Consider the following 15488-nt stretch of genomic DNA (forward strand, 5'->3'; position numbering starts at 1 on the left):
ACAAAGAAAAAGCAATGTCAAAAGTTGGTTCTTTGAAAGGATTTATGAAATTGATATTCCTTTCTCAAGTTAGATTAATCAAGGGGAAAAAAGGATAAAAGGCATTCAATCTCAAGAATAAAAGAAGGAATAGATCCTATTGACATAAAAAGGAAATACTGTTTCATAAAATTTATAATTTATTTTCATGCTGATAAATTCAACAGATTCTCCAAAACACAAATTACCAAAACAGACATAAAAAAGAAAAAGAAAAAGAAAATCTGAGTAGTCTTATATTTGTTTTAGACCCAGAGACTCACTCTGTCACCCACCCTGGAGTGCAGTGGCGTGATCACAGCTCACTGCAGCCTCGACCTCCTAGGCTCAAAGGATCTTCCTGCCTCAACCTCCTGAGTAGCTGAAACAACAGGTGTGCGCCACCATGCCTGGCTAATTTTTAAATTTTTGGTAGAGATGGGGTCTGCCTATGTTGCCCAAGCTGGTCTCAAACTTCTGGGCTCAAGTGATCCTCCTGCCTCAGTCTCCCAAAATGCTGGGATTACAGGCATAAGCCACCATGCTGGGCCTATATTCATTCTTTTATAAATTAAATTCCTTAATTAAGAACTTTCCACAAAGAAAACTACAGGTCCAGATGGCTTCATTGATAAATTCCATCAAACATTTAAGGAAGAACATCAATTTTACCCAAACTCTTCCACAAAATAAGAGGAAACACCTCCTAATTCATAAAAAAAGGTCACATAACTCTGATACCAAAACAACAACAAAAAAACTATAGACCAAGAATAATCCCTCATTGAATCTAGAGGAAACAAAACAAAAAACAAAAACAAAAACAAAAAAATGACAATACATCTCAACCAAGTTTATCTCAAGAATGCAAGGTTGGTTTAACAATCAAATACCAATCAATGTAATTCACCATCTTAATAGAATAAAGAAGAAATACCACATAAGCATCTCAATAGCGCAGACTCATTTTTTAAGAAAGCTGAATAGGCCGGGCGCGATGGCTCTCGCCTGTAATCCCAGCACTTTGGGAGGCCAGGCAGGCGGATCATGAGGTCAGGAATTCGAGACTAGCCCGGCCAATATGGAGAAACCCTGTCTCTACTAAAAATACAAAAATTAGCTGGGCGTGGTGGCACGTGCCTATGGTCCCAGCTACTCGGGAGGCTGAGGCAGAAGAATCGCTTGAACCCAGGAGGCGGGGGTTGCAGTGAGCCAAGATTGCGCCACTGCACTCCAGCCTGGGTGACAGAGCGAGACCGTGTCTCAAAAAAAAAAAAAAAAAGAAAGCTAAACATCCACTTGTGGGGAAAAAAAAGCTCTAAGCAAAGAGAACTTCTTCAATCTGATAAAGGGCATCTATGAAAAATGTATAGCTAACATATACAATGGTGAAAGAGTTCTCTCTACACTAAAAAAGATCATCTAAATAGAGCTATATTATGTTCACGTTAAGATGTTAATTCTCTCCAATTCATAGATTCAAATGCAACCCTAATAAAAATTCCAAAAGGCTTTTTTGTAGATATTGATAAGCTGATTACAAAATTTATGTGGAAATATACAATACCTAAAAAAAAGTCCAAACAATCTCAAAAAATAAGAACTAAACTGGAGAAGTTCTATTACCTTATTTCAAGACTTAATGCTATGGTAAATCAAGACAGTGTCATAGTGGCAAAAAGACAGATGAACAGAATAGAGTTTAGAGACAGATCCACACTTACTCCATTAACTGAGCTTTAACAAGGTGCCAAAGCAATTAATGGGGAAAGGAAAGTATACTGTGTTGGAACAATTAGCTATCTATACGGGGGCAAAAATCAAATCTTAACCAATAACTCAGCCTCAATACACAAAAATTATCACTATAAAGCATCTGGAAGAAAACACAGGATATCTTCACAACTGTGGGGATGGCAAAGATTCTTAGACGGGACCCAGAAAAACAGTAGCATAAGAGGAAATATTGATAAAATAGACCACTAAATTCAAAACTTTTGTTCATCGAAAGATGCCACCAAGACAATGAACAGTCAAGCCACAGACTGGGAGAAAAATCTCTAACACATTTATGTGACAAAGAAGTTGTATCCAATTAGTATACAAATCCTAAAACTTAACAGTAAAATGACATAAAATTGGTAACTGGTTAATGTCTTGAACAGACATATCACTAAGGATGATATGCAAAATAGCCTATAAGCACATGACAAAATGCGTGACATGAATAGTCACAAGGAAAATGTAAATTCAAACCACAATGAGATCTCCCAGTAAGATGACTAAACCAAATATTGATGATAATAAGAAACAGAACTCTCACAGATTGCTAGTGGGAATGTAAAATGGTAAAACTATCTCAGAAATTAAATTGTTCTGCAAGTTTCTCATAATGATAAACATAGACCTATTTTAAAACCCAGCAATTCCACTTCATGTATTGACCGAAGAGAAAAGAAAACGTGTCACAAAAAGACTTAAACAAGAATGTTCATGGTAGCTTTATTCATAACAGTTGAAAACTGGAAACAATTTTTTCCACAATAACAATATTCATATAATGGAATACTACTCTACAACTAAAAGGAACAATTATTATATGTAACATGGATGAACCTCAAAAACATGCTGATAAAAAGAAGTCAGACTCAAAAGAGTATATACTGCATGACTCCATTTATAAAAAATTCTAGAACAAAGTTAATCTTCAGTGAAATAAATCAGAACAGTGACTGCAGCCATGGAAAAGGAGAAACAGCAAGGACTCAATGGGAAGGGAGCACAGGGGCTCTTTCTGGATGACAGAAATCAAAAATTACAAAGATGTATTAAATGTCAAAACTAATCTTGAACTTAGGTATATCCTGAACCTGGTATATCCCTATTTAGATCTTTAAATTTTCTTTTTTAGTGTAGAAAGAACTCAGTCTTCAACCACTGAATATGATGTTAGCTATAGGTTTTTAATAGATGTCCTTTATCAGACTGAAGACTGAAGAAGTTCTCTTCTATATTTAGTTTGCTTAGAGTTTTTTTTCACAAGTGGACATTTAACTTTCTTAAGGTTATTAAAGATATTTGGTGTATGGAACTGTACATACACAATATCTGTGTATTTCACTATATGTAAATTATGCTTCCACTTTTTAAAAAAATTACAGGAGGCCAGGCACTGTGGCTCACACCTGTAATCCTAACACTTTGGGAAGCTGAGGTGGGTGGATCACGAGGTCAGCAGTTCGAGACCAGCCTGATCAACATGGTGAAACCCCGTCTCTACTAAAAATACAAAAATTAGCTGGGAGTGGTGGCACACACCTGTAATCCCAGCTACTCAGGAGGCTGAGGCAGGAGAATTGCTTGAACCTGGGAGGTGGAGGTTGCAGTGAGCTGAGATTGCGCCACTACACTCCAGCCTGGGCAACGAAGCGAGATGCTATCTAAAAAATAAATAAATACATAAAATAAAGGAAAACAACAACCAAAAACTGAAATTCTATCTTCTTACTCTTTGGCCACCCTCTAGAACAGTATCTCCTAAACTCTGGTCTGAGGACCATATATATCAGAATCACTTGAACCCTTGCCTTAACTTTTACTGAACCAGAATTCAAGCGTGGGGGTTGGAGACTGGAAATCTGTATTTTAAAAAAGAGCCCCAGGCAATTTTCATGTCCAGGAAAGTTTAAGAATTGCTGTTACAGAAGTATGTAAGGAGAAAACAAAAAGATACAAGGGATTTAAAAATAGTATGTAAATTAAGTAATCAGTGCTACAAACATCATAAACTATAACAGTTGTCACTGAAGTCCTAAACTGCTATTTAAATTATGATATAGTATCCTCTGTTCACGTTCAATTTTCTACGTAGCGCTTTAGGGAGTTGCAATTCCAAATTTTAGTCTTCAATCATCTAACTACCCAAATTTCTCATTAATCCCAACTCAAAATATGCATTTTAGATAAGAAATCTTGTTCACCAGGTCCTTCACTTCCCCCTGCTGCCCCACCCTTAATGTTCTATTACTTTCTTGGTACTGTTTTTCCCAACTGTTAATAGTGTTATTCCTACTTTTCTCTGCACAGCCTTGTCTTTCTACCTCCTTTAAAACCGAACCCAAAACTCATCTTTTCCACTAAGTGCTAAACACCACCTAAGTCAGATTCTTTCCAAACTCCCTTCAGCACTTGAAGATCTTCCTCCTAACAGACATATTTATTTTACTAAAATTGGACACCTCATCTTTATGACAAATTAACTCCATCCCTTGCTTAGAAAGTAGAACCTTTGGGGGAGAACTGAAAAGATTACAGCCTCTTCTCTCAAGCTGTTTTTATTTTTCCCTCTTTGAGTTGCTCTAAGAGGCTGGAGAGGTAAAGAGGCAAAGTGCTAGTTGCTTAGGGATGCTCTGGAATAGATACTAAAGAAGGTGAAAGCCTGTAATAGCAGCACTTTGGGAGGCCGAGGCGGGTGGATCGCGAGGTCAAGAAATTGAGACCATCTGGCCAACATGGTGAAACCCCGCCTCTACTAAAAATACAAAAATTACCCGGGCATGGTGGTGCATGCCTGTAGTCCCCGCCGCTACTTGGGAGGCTGAGGCAGAAGAATCTATTGAACCCAGGAGGTGGAGGTTGCCATGAGTTGAGATGGCACCACTGCATACCAGCCTGGCAACAGAGCGAGACTCCGTCTCAAAAAAAAAAAAAAGACTTCAGGATTCAGTATCTGTTCAGAGACCACTTCACCAGCCCAAAGAAGCAAACACGGATTCCAAAAAGAAACTCTAGTTGAGGGATAAGGAAGTGCATTTGTCTAAGAATCCTGTGTTGTACTGGATGGCTAGCCAGGATTCTGAAGGCAGGAAGAAAGATCCCAACTGGTACAGTGTTTCAAGGACACTCAAATATTTCTGGCTTTCTGGCAGCAAATATTTTTCTATATTTTTTGTAACAGAGTTTGGGGTGGCAATGGGTAATAGGTAAATATTATGAAATGTCTACACACTCTTGAACTAAGTACCAGTAATGGCAGTTACTTTTTGTTCTGAACGCATTATCATTTAGATATTATGGGCATTACTCATCTATTTTCATAATTTTCAGCTACAAAGTATATGCCTTCAAAATCATATCTATAAACCTGACCACACTCCTGATCCAGACCCGTATTTCCAACTGATATTGTGGTATCATTACTTACCTTAAAAAGCATTATTACTTATCTGAAATTAAACTCAGTATTCTCTCTCTCCCAAACTTGCATATATTAGTCTATTGCCAAGCCAGGAACCTTAGACTCATACTTAACTTCTAACACCTTCTAACATTAACAAAATCTGGAGGACTCAAACTTTTAAGTATCTCTGAAATCAGCAGTGCTCTTGTTTCCAACCCCACTACAAATTCCTTAATTCAGACCATCATATAATTAGTCTCTTTCTTGAACTAGAGCAGAGCCTTAAATGTCATCCTTGACTGTCATCTATCTACCACAAGCCAAAGAGAATTGCTTCATTCACTCACCTTGCCATGTGTATTACAGTCTCTGACTTACAATTTGGTTAAACTTACAACCATTCTGTTTTTCATTTTCAGTACAGTATTCAATAAATTATATAAGATATTCAACACTTTATTATAAAACAGACTTCATATTAGATGATTTTGCCCAACTATAGGATAATGTAAGTGCTCTGAGCACATTTAAGGTAGGCTATATTATAAAACAGACTTCGTGTTAGATGATTTTGCCCAACTATAGGATAATGTAAGTGCTCTGAGCACATTTAAGGTAGGCTAGGCTTAGCTATGGTGTTTGGTAGGTTAGGCATATTAAATGCATTTCTGACCTAATGATATTTTCAATTTAGGATGGGTTTATCAGGACTAACCCCATTGTAAGTCGAGAAGCATTTGTATTTGCTCAGTAATTATTTGGTAAATATCTCCAATCTTTTCTCCTCCAGACTATTCTCTTTATGACTGCTATGATCAATTTTCTAAAACACAAAACTGTTTGTGTTACTTCCCATCTATAAAACTAAATAAAAATCCAAACTCCTATATGGCTACATACAAAACCCTTCACAATTTGTTCCCCTCCTACCTCGGTCCTAGTCTCATTTCCTAATTTTCTTTTGCACTAGTTTAGAAAAATCAAACAGCATCTTCCTCCTTAAACACTCTATGTCCTTTCATTTCTAATAATCTACAATAAATAGTAACTCAGTCCAGCTTATTTCATTTTCATGAGCGCTCTTATACTATTTACAATCATTAGCTAAACCTATACAGAAGGAATGAGTGAAGAAACAATCAGACAACACGCCAACTCTCAATTAGCTTATTTTCATAGCCTTATTAACATGGTCAATATAGACTAAATGAAAGCGATTAAAACGTTTCAACTATCTCCTGAGCTTCCACTTTATAGTAAATTGATGTTAAAATTCTTCCGTTATAGATGTAATACCTACCTTTTGATTGACAGGCACAAAGAGAACTATAATTCAACTTTCTCCACATTTGTCCTTTTCCTCTCATCTTTAACACCTCCGTTCCCCACTTCTCCTCCTCTACCTTCTGTGCTAGTCCTGCCACCTAAATTTTCACTGCATCCTCTTTGTCCACTCTTCAAAGGAACATCAGTATTCCTCTATCCTCATTTGTACAGCATTTAAAATTTGTAAAGCATTTTCACATATACTTACTCACTTGATCCTTACAATCTTACTTTTTGAGATTCCAAAATCAAATGCTGCCCTTGGTACTTTCTTATATTTTATCTCAATTTTGAGGAAACTGAAGTTCAAAGAAGTTCAGTGACTCATCTAATATACTGCTATTCCCTCTGCCTGCAACTCCACAACCCCTCTTCACCAGCTGATCTCTCAAGACAGTTCAAGCTTTCCTCTACCTCCAGGGCAAGAAGAATGTTATGCTTATTTCCATGCCATCCTAATGTTTTTCACATCACTACTTTATACCACTAGAACAATCCAGGTCTCTGGACTCCTATTCTGTTGACTTTTCTATTAAACAGTATTTTCCTTGTTAATTAATGTTCCTTTTATTAATGTAACCATTCAGCATTTTATAAAGTCAAGCGGAGAAATGTCAGGGGTCACCAGAGGTGACTAAAACTGTACACCAAGACATTCCTAGCTTTCCTTAAAAATCAAGAATTTAAGGAATGTCTCTAAATCCTCTCAAAGTATTTAGATACCATCCTTGTGGTAAAATGACATCCAAAGCCGACCATAGCAAAGAGTAAAAGAGCACTTCACAAACCTTAAATTAAATTATTACAAGTTTTAAGTGCTGCCTCCTAATATTCTGGGAAATGTCTAGGATTAACAATCAAAAGACTAGCACATTCGTCCCAACTCTACCACACATGGGCTGACTTGGGAAAGTCACTGAACCTTCCTGTGTCAGACTTGCTCTTCTATAAAATGGGATAATGCCACCTACCTTTCTGAACTAAGAGAATTAAATGAAACAGCGGTCATAATAAATCACTTAGCCTGGAACATAATAAACAGTCAAAATATGATAACCCCTTTATTATTTTTATATAACATCATTTTTGTTTTCAGAACCACGCCCAACAATGTTTAACATATTCTTAGACTTTCTGGCCCAGCAACAACCACAATAAATGCCTTCAAGGAAGTCATCTACATAACTTCTGGATCCCCTTCCTGGGTCACAATTCAGGTCCTATAAATATAATTTGGAGTATCTTCCCCTAAATGCATTATCTTGTTCTGTGCCACATGAAAACTCATCAGAGGATATTCCTGTAGCTTCTCCTTGCTGGCTTGGCTTTTAACTACCTGGAACGGCACATGGAGTCAGCTGCAAATCTGGCAACTGTCACTGCCAGTCTGTCTTTTAAATCATTTATAAAAATGTTAAATAAACTCATCCCAGTACTGATCACCTGAAGGATAATGGGGTTGGACTGCTGTTCTCATGTAAATAGCCAATGTCAAAAACTAAATAATTAGATAAATGAGCTCCCCTTTGGTCACATGCATATTTTAACCCATAAGAAAGTGCTTGAGCTTCTCCTTAACAGATTCTATTTAACATTCAGTGGGTTTATCCTTTAGCGTTAAGTATATTTCAGACGCTTTCCTGTCTGGTAATCTGTAGGAAAAAACAAACTCAGTTTCTTCACACTGTCCTTCAACAGTCAACACAGAAGACTTTTGTGACCTCAAAACATATGTGTAGGGATTTCTCTACCGAAAAGCAAGTAATCAATTCTAAAGCAGCTACCAACTGGCTGTCCTCTAATTCAAACCAATTCTGACACCAGCTACACCTAGAGATAGCGTGAGATTGCACAGGTTGAGGACCCAGACCCAAAAGACTGAGCCCCACTTCCAATGCCAATCCCAAGCTCCATTATTTTACCTGTGCTTCTGACCAACCGGCTATAAACTAGGGTTCCCTACAACCCTCTCCTTGAGTTTGATTAATTTTCTAGAGCAGCTCACAGAACTCAGGGAAACACTGTAAAGTAAGTAAAAGTTGCTGGTTATTACAAAACATATTTTAAGGATACAAATAAACAGCCAGAAGTAGTGACAAATACAGCAGGGTCTGGAGTGCAGGAGCTTCCGTCCCCATGGGGTTGGAGTGTGCCATCTTCCCAGCACATGGATGTGTTCTTGTTCACCTTCCTGGAAGCCCCCACATGTCTGGCCCTTCTCTTCTCCCCAGTGGTTGGGAGGTGGAGTTGAAAGTGTCAACCCTCAGAGTCCAAGGCTGATTTCCCTGGAGGATCAACACCTCCAACCAGTGCTTACCTAGGGACTTTCCAAAAATAGCCTCATTAACATATGCCCAGGTGTGTTTGAAAGGGCTTGTTGTAAATAACAAAAGACTATCTTTCACCTTTATTGCTCAGAAGCTGTTTCAAGCTGCTTCAGGAACCAAGGATAAGAGGCCAACTACTTTAACAAAAGATATTCTTACTGCTCTAGTCACTTAGGAAATGACGAGGCTTACAGGAGCTGTGTTGAGCCAGGAACCACCGCCGAAAAGCAAACTGTATACAGTACATAATAATATTACATCCTGATACAAAGACGTGCCAACCTGTGGGATTCAGGATTTACACTAGGGCTAAATTCCTACAAAATCCAGTTTACCTCAACACTTTTCTCTACCCAACCTCTGATTCTTATCCTAACTCCCCTTCCTCCAACTACCTACCATATACGCAGGTCTAACCTGCAGTTTCCGTACCATTTCCATTCCATCATTCTAGTTCTCATTGTTCCATTTTCCCTATATCTATTATTTAAATAAGCTTCCACCCTTTTAAATTGCTTGAAATACTTCTAACTCAAGGATACTGCTCAGAATAGGAAGACGGGACATTGTTCCTGTTTATGGTCATCTTCAAATAAAATAAGGAAGTCAATTTAAAGACAATCCCAGAGCACATAAGCCCATTTCAAATACAATTTTAAAAATATTATCTTCATTACTGCTTCCTCTTACTAGCTTTGATAAAAAGATTACTGTATGAAAGCCCATCAAAGTAAGGTAAATTTAATTTTGGTGTTAAGCAGCATATGAATCTGTGAAAATATATTCTTGCTATATTATATTTCATAATACAGTATGGTCTCGCTGAAATCATTCCCTACAATTTTTCACCTACATGTAAAGGCAGGCAACTAATTTTCAGGTCACTAAGATGCAAATTTATCCAATATTAACACGAGTCAACAATCCAGCCTAATTACCCTTTCAAAATTACTTCTGCTCTAACCAGATTCAAAAGCCCTCCTCGCTCCCCTTAAAAGTATGATAGCTGGCTGACTCAGATGAGGAATTTGTTAAGATGGACAATGAAAATAATTCATATTTTCCCTCTTTCATTCTCTAACAACTGCACTGAAGCTAGGAAAGTAATTTGTACAGTCTACACCTACTCAGTTCACATAACCATGAATTTTAAATATGAATAACAGTCCATTCACAATGGCATAATTATCTTTAAATGTATAAAGAAAACTCCAACCTAATGAAAAAATGAGCAATGGTTGGTTATATTTTAACATGACATGCCTTCTAAAACCATATTTAACTAATTTATTCACATGATTAGATTATGTAATAGACTTGAAGAAAGTACCTATGAAATTCCTAAAAGTATGTCATGAATGCAATAAATGTCCAATAAATTGTGGTAACTTCATAATCCTTATTATGAGAGTTAACCAGAAGAATATTAGAAATTGGTCACTCTTCAAACACTAAAATTCTGTATCAGTGAAGAAAAAAAATAACTGTGGAAACTTGTGATGGCTACATGTGACTTTCTTAGCCCTGCTAGCATCACTTTGGACTAAAGAGTTGGCCCAGGTATTTATCATCTGAAGTACCACCAACAGCATGCCTGCCTGAGATCTAAAACAACAGCAAGACTATTACTAGTACAATAACATTGCTTTTGAGCTATAGCTTGTTTCTAATTTTAATCCCTCACCTGTAAAATACTCAGTTCAATGAAACTCTACAAATAAGGGCAATTAAAAGACATTATGTGAGATACATTGAAAAAATAATGAAAATGAATGTTAAAACATAGTCATTAAAGAAGAGCTCTTGCATGACAGATAAGAAGTTACATATTGTGACAGAAGGCAAAGATGCTGTAAGGAAAGACCACAAAGATGCATGAGAATCAAAGTTAAAAGGACTACAAATGGAAGAAGGGCTGTTACAAAAGCAACAGAAAAACCTGAGAAGGCAGAACCACAGAACACCAGAGAAATTCACCATTCTTTAAGTGATACACCATTAAGGACTCTGAGATAACTTATGACTCAAACTGTCACCGTCAAAAACGTTTGCTAAAACACATGGTCATGACAATAGTTGGACCTGGGTTACAGCAAATTAAAAAGAACCATATGTTATAAAATTGGAGTCACACACATTTTATCACTAAAATCTCACAGCTTAATGAATGAAGTCATCAAAATATTCGCTTAATAGAAAACAGGGTTCAATGATTTTCCCATGGTTCCACTGGCAGAGAAGAGCTAAGATCAATAATAGACCTTATAAATTCCTGACTTCCTCACCTACGTGTACTCAGCAGGTCTCTAGTACTCTAGTACTGTATTTTCACTAGAAACCTGCAAATCAATTATTAATATTTTTGTTCTAAAATAATGAAACTGCAACAAGGATCTCCCAATGACATTCAGAAACACTAACACATTCACTCCAATTTGATATGCAGACCTAATTAAAGGTCCAAGGTAAGCAGAGGAAGGAGAGTAATACCAAAAATCAGAGCATCATTTGTACCAAGTACCCCCTTACCGAAGAGTATGATTTGATCGTGCATTTTTCTAGGAATTTTTGTAACTTGAAAGTGCGTGTACAGCAAGGAAATAAATGGGCACACAACTGCCTGCTTACATCTAACGAACCACAGAGAATAATGTCTAATATTTGCTGTACCCTTTCTATGTAGTAGGTAGGCACGGTTAAACCTCACCGCTATGCTGTGAGGTAGGTACTTTTAACACCCTCCCTTTACAAATGAGTAAACTCAGGTACATAGTGGTTAAATCACTTGCCTAAGATCATGTGAAGGGGCTGGGATACAAATCCTGTCTTTCTCTATTACAACTATGATAGGAATGATGTATTCATAATGATCATGTAATTCTACTCTCTTTTTAAAGGTACTAAACATATTTTAACAAAACCCCCACACTAACTGAAAATAATAATTTTCATATAATTTACTTTCAAAATATAAAAGCCTTCTGAATTTTGAAAATCTTTTAAGCAATTAATTTTAGCATAAAAATTATAGAAAGCTAAACTACTCTAGGGCATTCATTTAATATTTTCATCTAAATGACAGTTTGTTTTTTTCCAATGACAGGGAACTATCAGCACTAACAATGCAGCATATTGTTTTAAACTTTTAAATAAAAGCTCACCCAGTTTTATAAAATTTCATGGATAAAAGTAGTCAACTCAAACTTCTTCATCCTTAGAAGGGAACAATATCACAAATAATCTAAAAACCATTAACAGTTGGCACGAGAATGCTTTAGAAATAAACAACGTGAAAGTGATAAAGAAATCTCTGGACTGGAGTTCACAGACCTGCCCACCAATCCTGGCCCCACCATTAAATAGCAATTTAATCCCTTCAACTGCTCTGGGCCTTGGTTTTCTAATCTGCAAAATATCATCTCCATGGTCTACCCTTCCAGCTCTAGAAGAAATGTGACTCATACACATACATCTTTTTTCCAAACCTCCCATTCTCATTCTGTTTAGTTATTACTAGTACTTCACAGCCAGTAAGTCTTACTTTTCCTTAGTTCTACAAAAGGAGAGAACAGCCCAATGTAAACAACGGTGATAGGGGAAAGCTTTCCTAACCACTGGTTTGCCATAGATGATTCTCAAGGTGAATAATGTAGAAGCTATTATAATGTTAAAAGGTGTTAGGTTTCAATATTTTAGGCTACTGTTTTGTAAGCCAGTACATTCTCCCTGAGGACGAATAGTAAAATTCAAGGACAATAGGGAGAAAATATATATAATTATCCATTAGTTATTCAAGAACTAAGAAGGTGCCAACTGAAAATATTAACACCTTTTTGCAGAAATGTTTTCTCTGATGGATAAAAGGGACAAAATATGATATACAAATTTTTCCAAAATATGTTTAAGTACTAATCAGCTTTCATTTTGTAAACTGTAAAGTACTCTACAAATGTAAAAAATTACTAACATATATAAAATTAAGAAAATATTCATAAGATTAAAGAACTCTTCTCAGTGAAATGAAGAACCGCCACGGACTGCCACAGAGGTGCACTCTGGGGACCACCACTGCCTAAACCCGGAGTGCATTTTCTATGTTCTCAAGAGTGCTATATAAATGAAAAATTATTAAAATTAAACTAAACAACTGACATTAAGATTACCAATTGTTAGGAAACTCAACCTGATTTTAGTATTGCTTAATAGAGCTGCTAGCTTACCACCTTCTTCCCAGTCAACACAAGTTAAAATATTTTAAAACTTATATAGAATCCGTAGTACAATTTGGCATGATCTTGTAGAGAAACGAAAGTAAGGAAAAGAAAGAATGTGAATTACTTATGAGTCTTCTAGAATAAAAGTCAGTAGTACATAATAGCACAATCCATTCTAAATGTTAAACAGGGAAGAAGTAAGCCACCACTAATGGATAGAGAGGTTGCTACAAGAATTTCAAGGTGTAGTTATGAGAATTTCCAGAAAAACTTGTGACTGATAGAATACCATCAAACATACACATACATTTTTCAATAAAAGATAATTGACAAAGTCCAGCAGCCAGGCACCCTTTAGTTGGAATGCCACAAGAAAACGTCAAAATTTCCTTGTGACTCCAATCCCTCAAGCCTTTCAAAGTTCGGAACCAAACCAAGATGTACCTACACGGTGTTTTAGCATCCTTCTTTAAATGCAATTCCCTCTCCAAAAAAATCACTCCGCTTCTGCTACTCGGATGCCCAAACCCCACATCAAAGACTCTTAGGAGCCCAAGTAGTTGCAGAGGGGTCTTTCAGCTCCCGCCTCCGCATCCCTTACCCACCTTGGTTAGTTAAACCTCCCGGGGCACTCAATTCATTTCCCACATCTGTACTCGTTGGTTCCCTCCCTCATCCCCAAGAGGATCTTTTCTCCTCGACCTTGAAGACCCCCAGATCGGGCTCTTGGAGCCCCAAGTGACTTGGTCGGTGCTCCCTTCCCTGCAGCCTGCGTTAACTGCTTCAGTCTCCGGTAGCCTCCCCGCGACCCACCACGACCCGGATCACGAATGCCCTCCTACTGGCCCCAGACGACCCCCTTCCCCTTAGGAACCCCACGTTCCTCCAACCAGAAAAACAATTCCACAGAAATGCATCGAGAGCCTACTAAGCGCAAGCTCCCACTGTGAGCGGCGTGGTCTGCACGGGGCTCGCGGCCCGGGCTAGCAGTCCTTTTCCTGGCCAGCCCATCCCAGCCCGAGGCCGGCGCTGCCTCCGCCGGGGTGCGGGGGCGACAGCCGGAGGCGGAATGCGCCGGGCGCGGGCACTGGGGCACCGAGAGGCGGCCGCGGACGACGGCGCGGGGGCCGGGGAGCAGGCGGTGGGCCGGGCGCGACCGCGGGGACACTCACCGTTCGGGGCGCGCGGGGCGGCCTCATCCAGGGCACCTGCGGCCCCAGGCAGGACGGGCCCGGACGGCCCAGTCACCGACAGGGCGAGTCCGCCTGCCCTCCGGTGCGTCCCGTCCCCTCTGGCTGCCCAGCGAGCGCAGCGTCGCTTCCTCCGGACGGAGCCCGGGGACCCCAGCTCTGCCGGATGCCCCCGCCAGGCCCCCACCCCCTTCCCTGCCGCCTCCCCCTCTTCACCCGTTTCCCCTCCCCCCTCCCCCCAACCCCCACCAGAATGGAAAATACCTCCCGGGGCGGGGGGCGGGGGGCGGGGGCGGGCAGGGGCACGCCTCTCTGAAGGGCAGCCTACCGTGACCAATAGCAGGCGGGGCTTTAGAGGGGCGGGATTCCTAGCGGCCAATCCGGAGGCGGGTAAGTGAAGGCCGAAGGAGGGAGGCAGGGCGCGAGACCGGGGCGGCCCGGGAGTCAGGGAGGTCTGGCCGCTTGGGTGCGCGCTCTGCGCGGCTGCCATTTTGGAGTCGGGCAGCTGCGACGGCGGCCGTGTCCGGCCGGGGAAAGGGAGGAGCCAGTCAGGTGGGAGAGAGGCGGTCACGTGGACTTGAGAGGCGGGGTAAAGCGGGCTGCGGCCCGAAGGGAGGGGTCGACGGCGGGGAGTCTCGGGGGTTGGGGGGAAATGTCACGTGGTCGGAGAAGGGCCAGCGATGGGCTTGTGGGTGGACGGTGAACCTGAAGTAGGAGTTGGGGGAAAGCTTTGTGCCTGGTTTCAAGTCTTAGGGAGAAGGAGAGGAAAGTGCTGAATGGAGGGCGTGAGTGCCGAGTAGGAAAATGTGAATGAGTCTCCCTAGCGCCCTTCAGCATGCAGCCACCCAGTTAGCAAGTTCCAAGATCCACGGGAAACCGGGCACCTCCTGCAATTCAAGTATTCCCATCCCCGCCCCCAGCTGCCACAAAAATGACTCACAAATCGGAGGGAGGGGTGTCGGTCTCCCTCGTTTTGTCTATTTTATATGGAAGGGCCCCCTCCCTGGAAATGGCTGAAAGGGTGGAGGAAGAGAAGCATAGTTCACGCCTGCAAGGGCTCTTCCCGCTGGCTTTTTTTTTTTTTTTTTTTTGGTAGACAGTGTCTTCCTGTGTTGCCCAAGCTAATCTCGAACTCCTGGGTTTCAGGGATCCTCCTACCCCGGCCTCCCAAAGTGCTGGGGTTACAGGCGTGAACCACCGTGCCCGACCCCACTAGCCTTTTAGAAACCTTGTC

The 15488-nt window shown here is 40.1% G+C and overlaps 1 protein-coding gene across 6 annotated transcripts in view; it reads right to left on the reverse strand.

The window, feature by feature from the left end:
• SOCS5 (suppressor of cytokine signaling 5) overlaps positions 1-14834 on the reverse strand; it is a 162511-nt gene extending 147677 nt beyond the window's left edge. For 2 of the 6 annotated variants that reach the window (XR_010115744.1, XR_008650686.2), the window contains exon 1: positions 14237-14572. The gene's annotated coding sequence lies outside the window, so the exon portion shown is untranslated. The other 4 variants (XR_010115742.1, XR_010115743.1, XM_055241091.2 and 1 more) reach the window with 4 other exon arrangements.
• Between the last annotated feature and the right edge of the window lie 654 nt (positions 14835-15488).

Source organism: Symphalangus syndactylus, chromosome 14 (genome assembly GCF_028878055.3).
Source record: "Symphalangus syndactylus isolate Jambi chromosome 14, NHGRI_mSymSyn1-v2.1_pri, whole genome shotgun sequence".
In the NCBI taxonomy this organism is placed as follows: Eukaryota; Metazoa; Chordata; class Mammalia; order Primates; family Hylobatidae; genus Symphalangus; species Symphalangus syndactylus.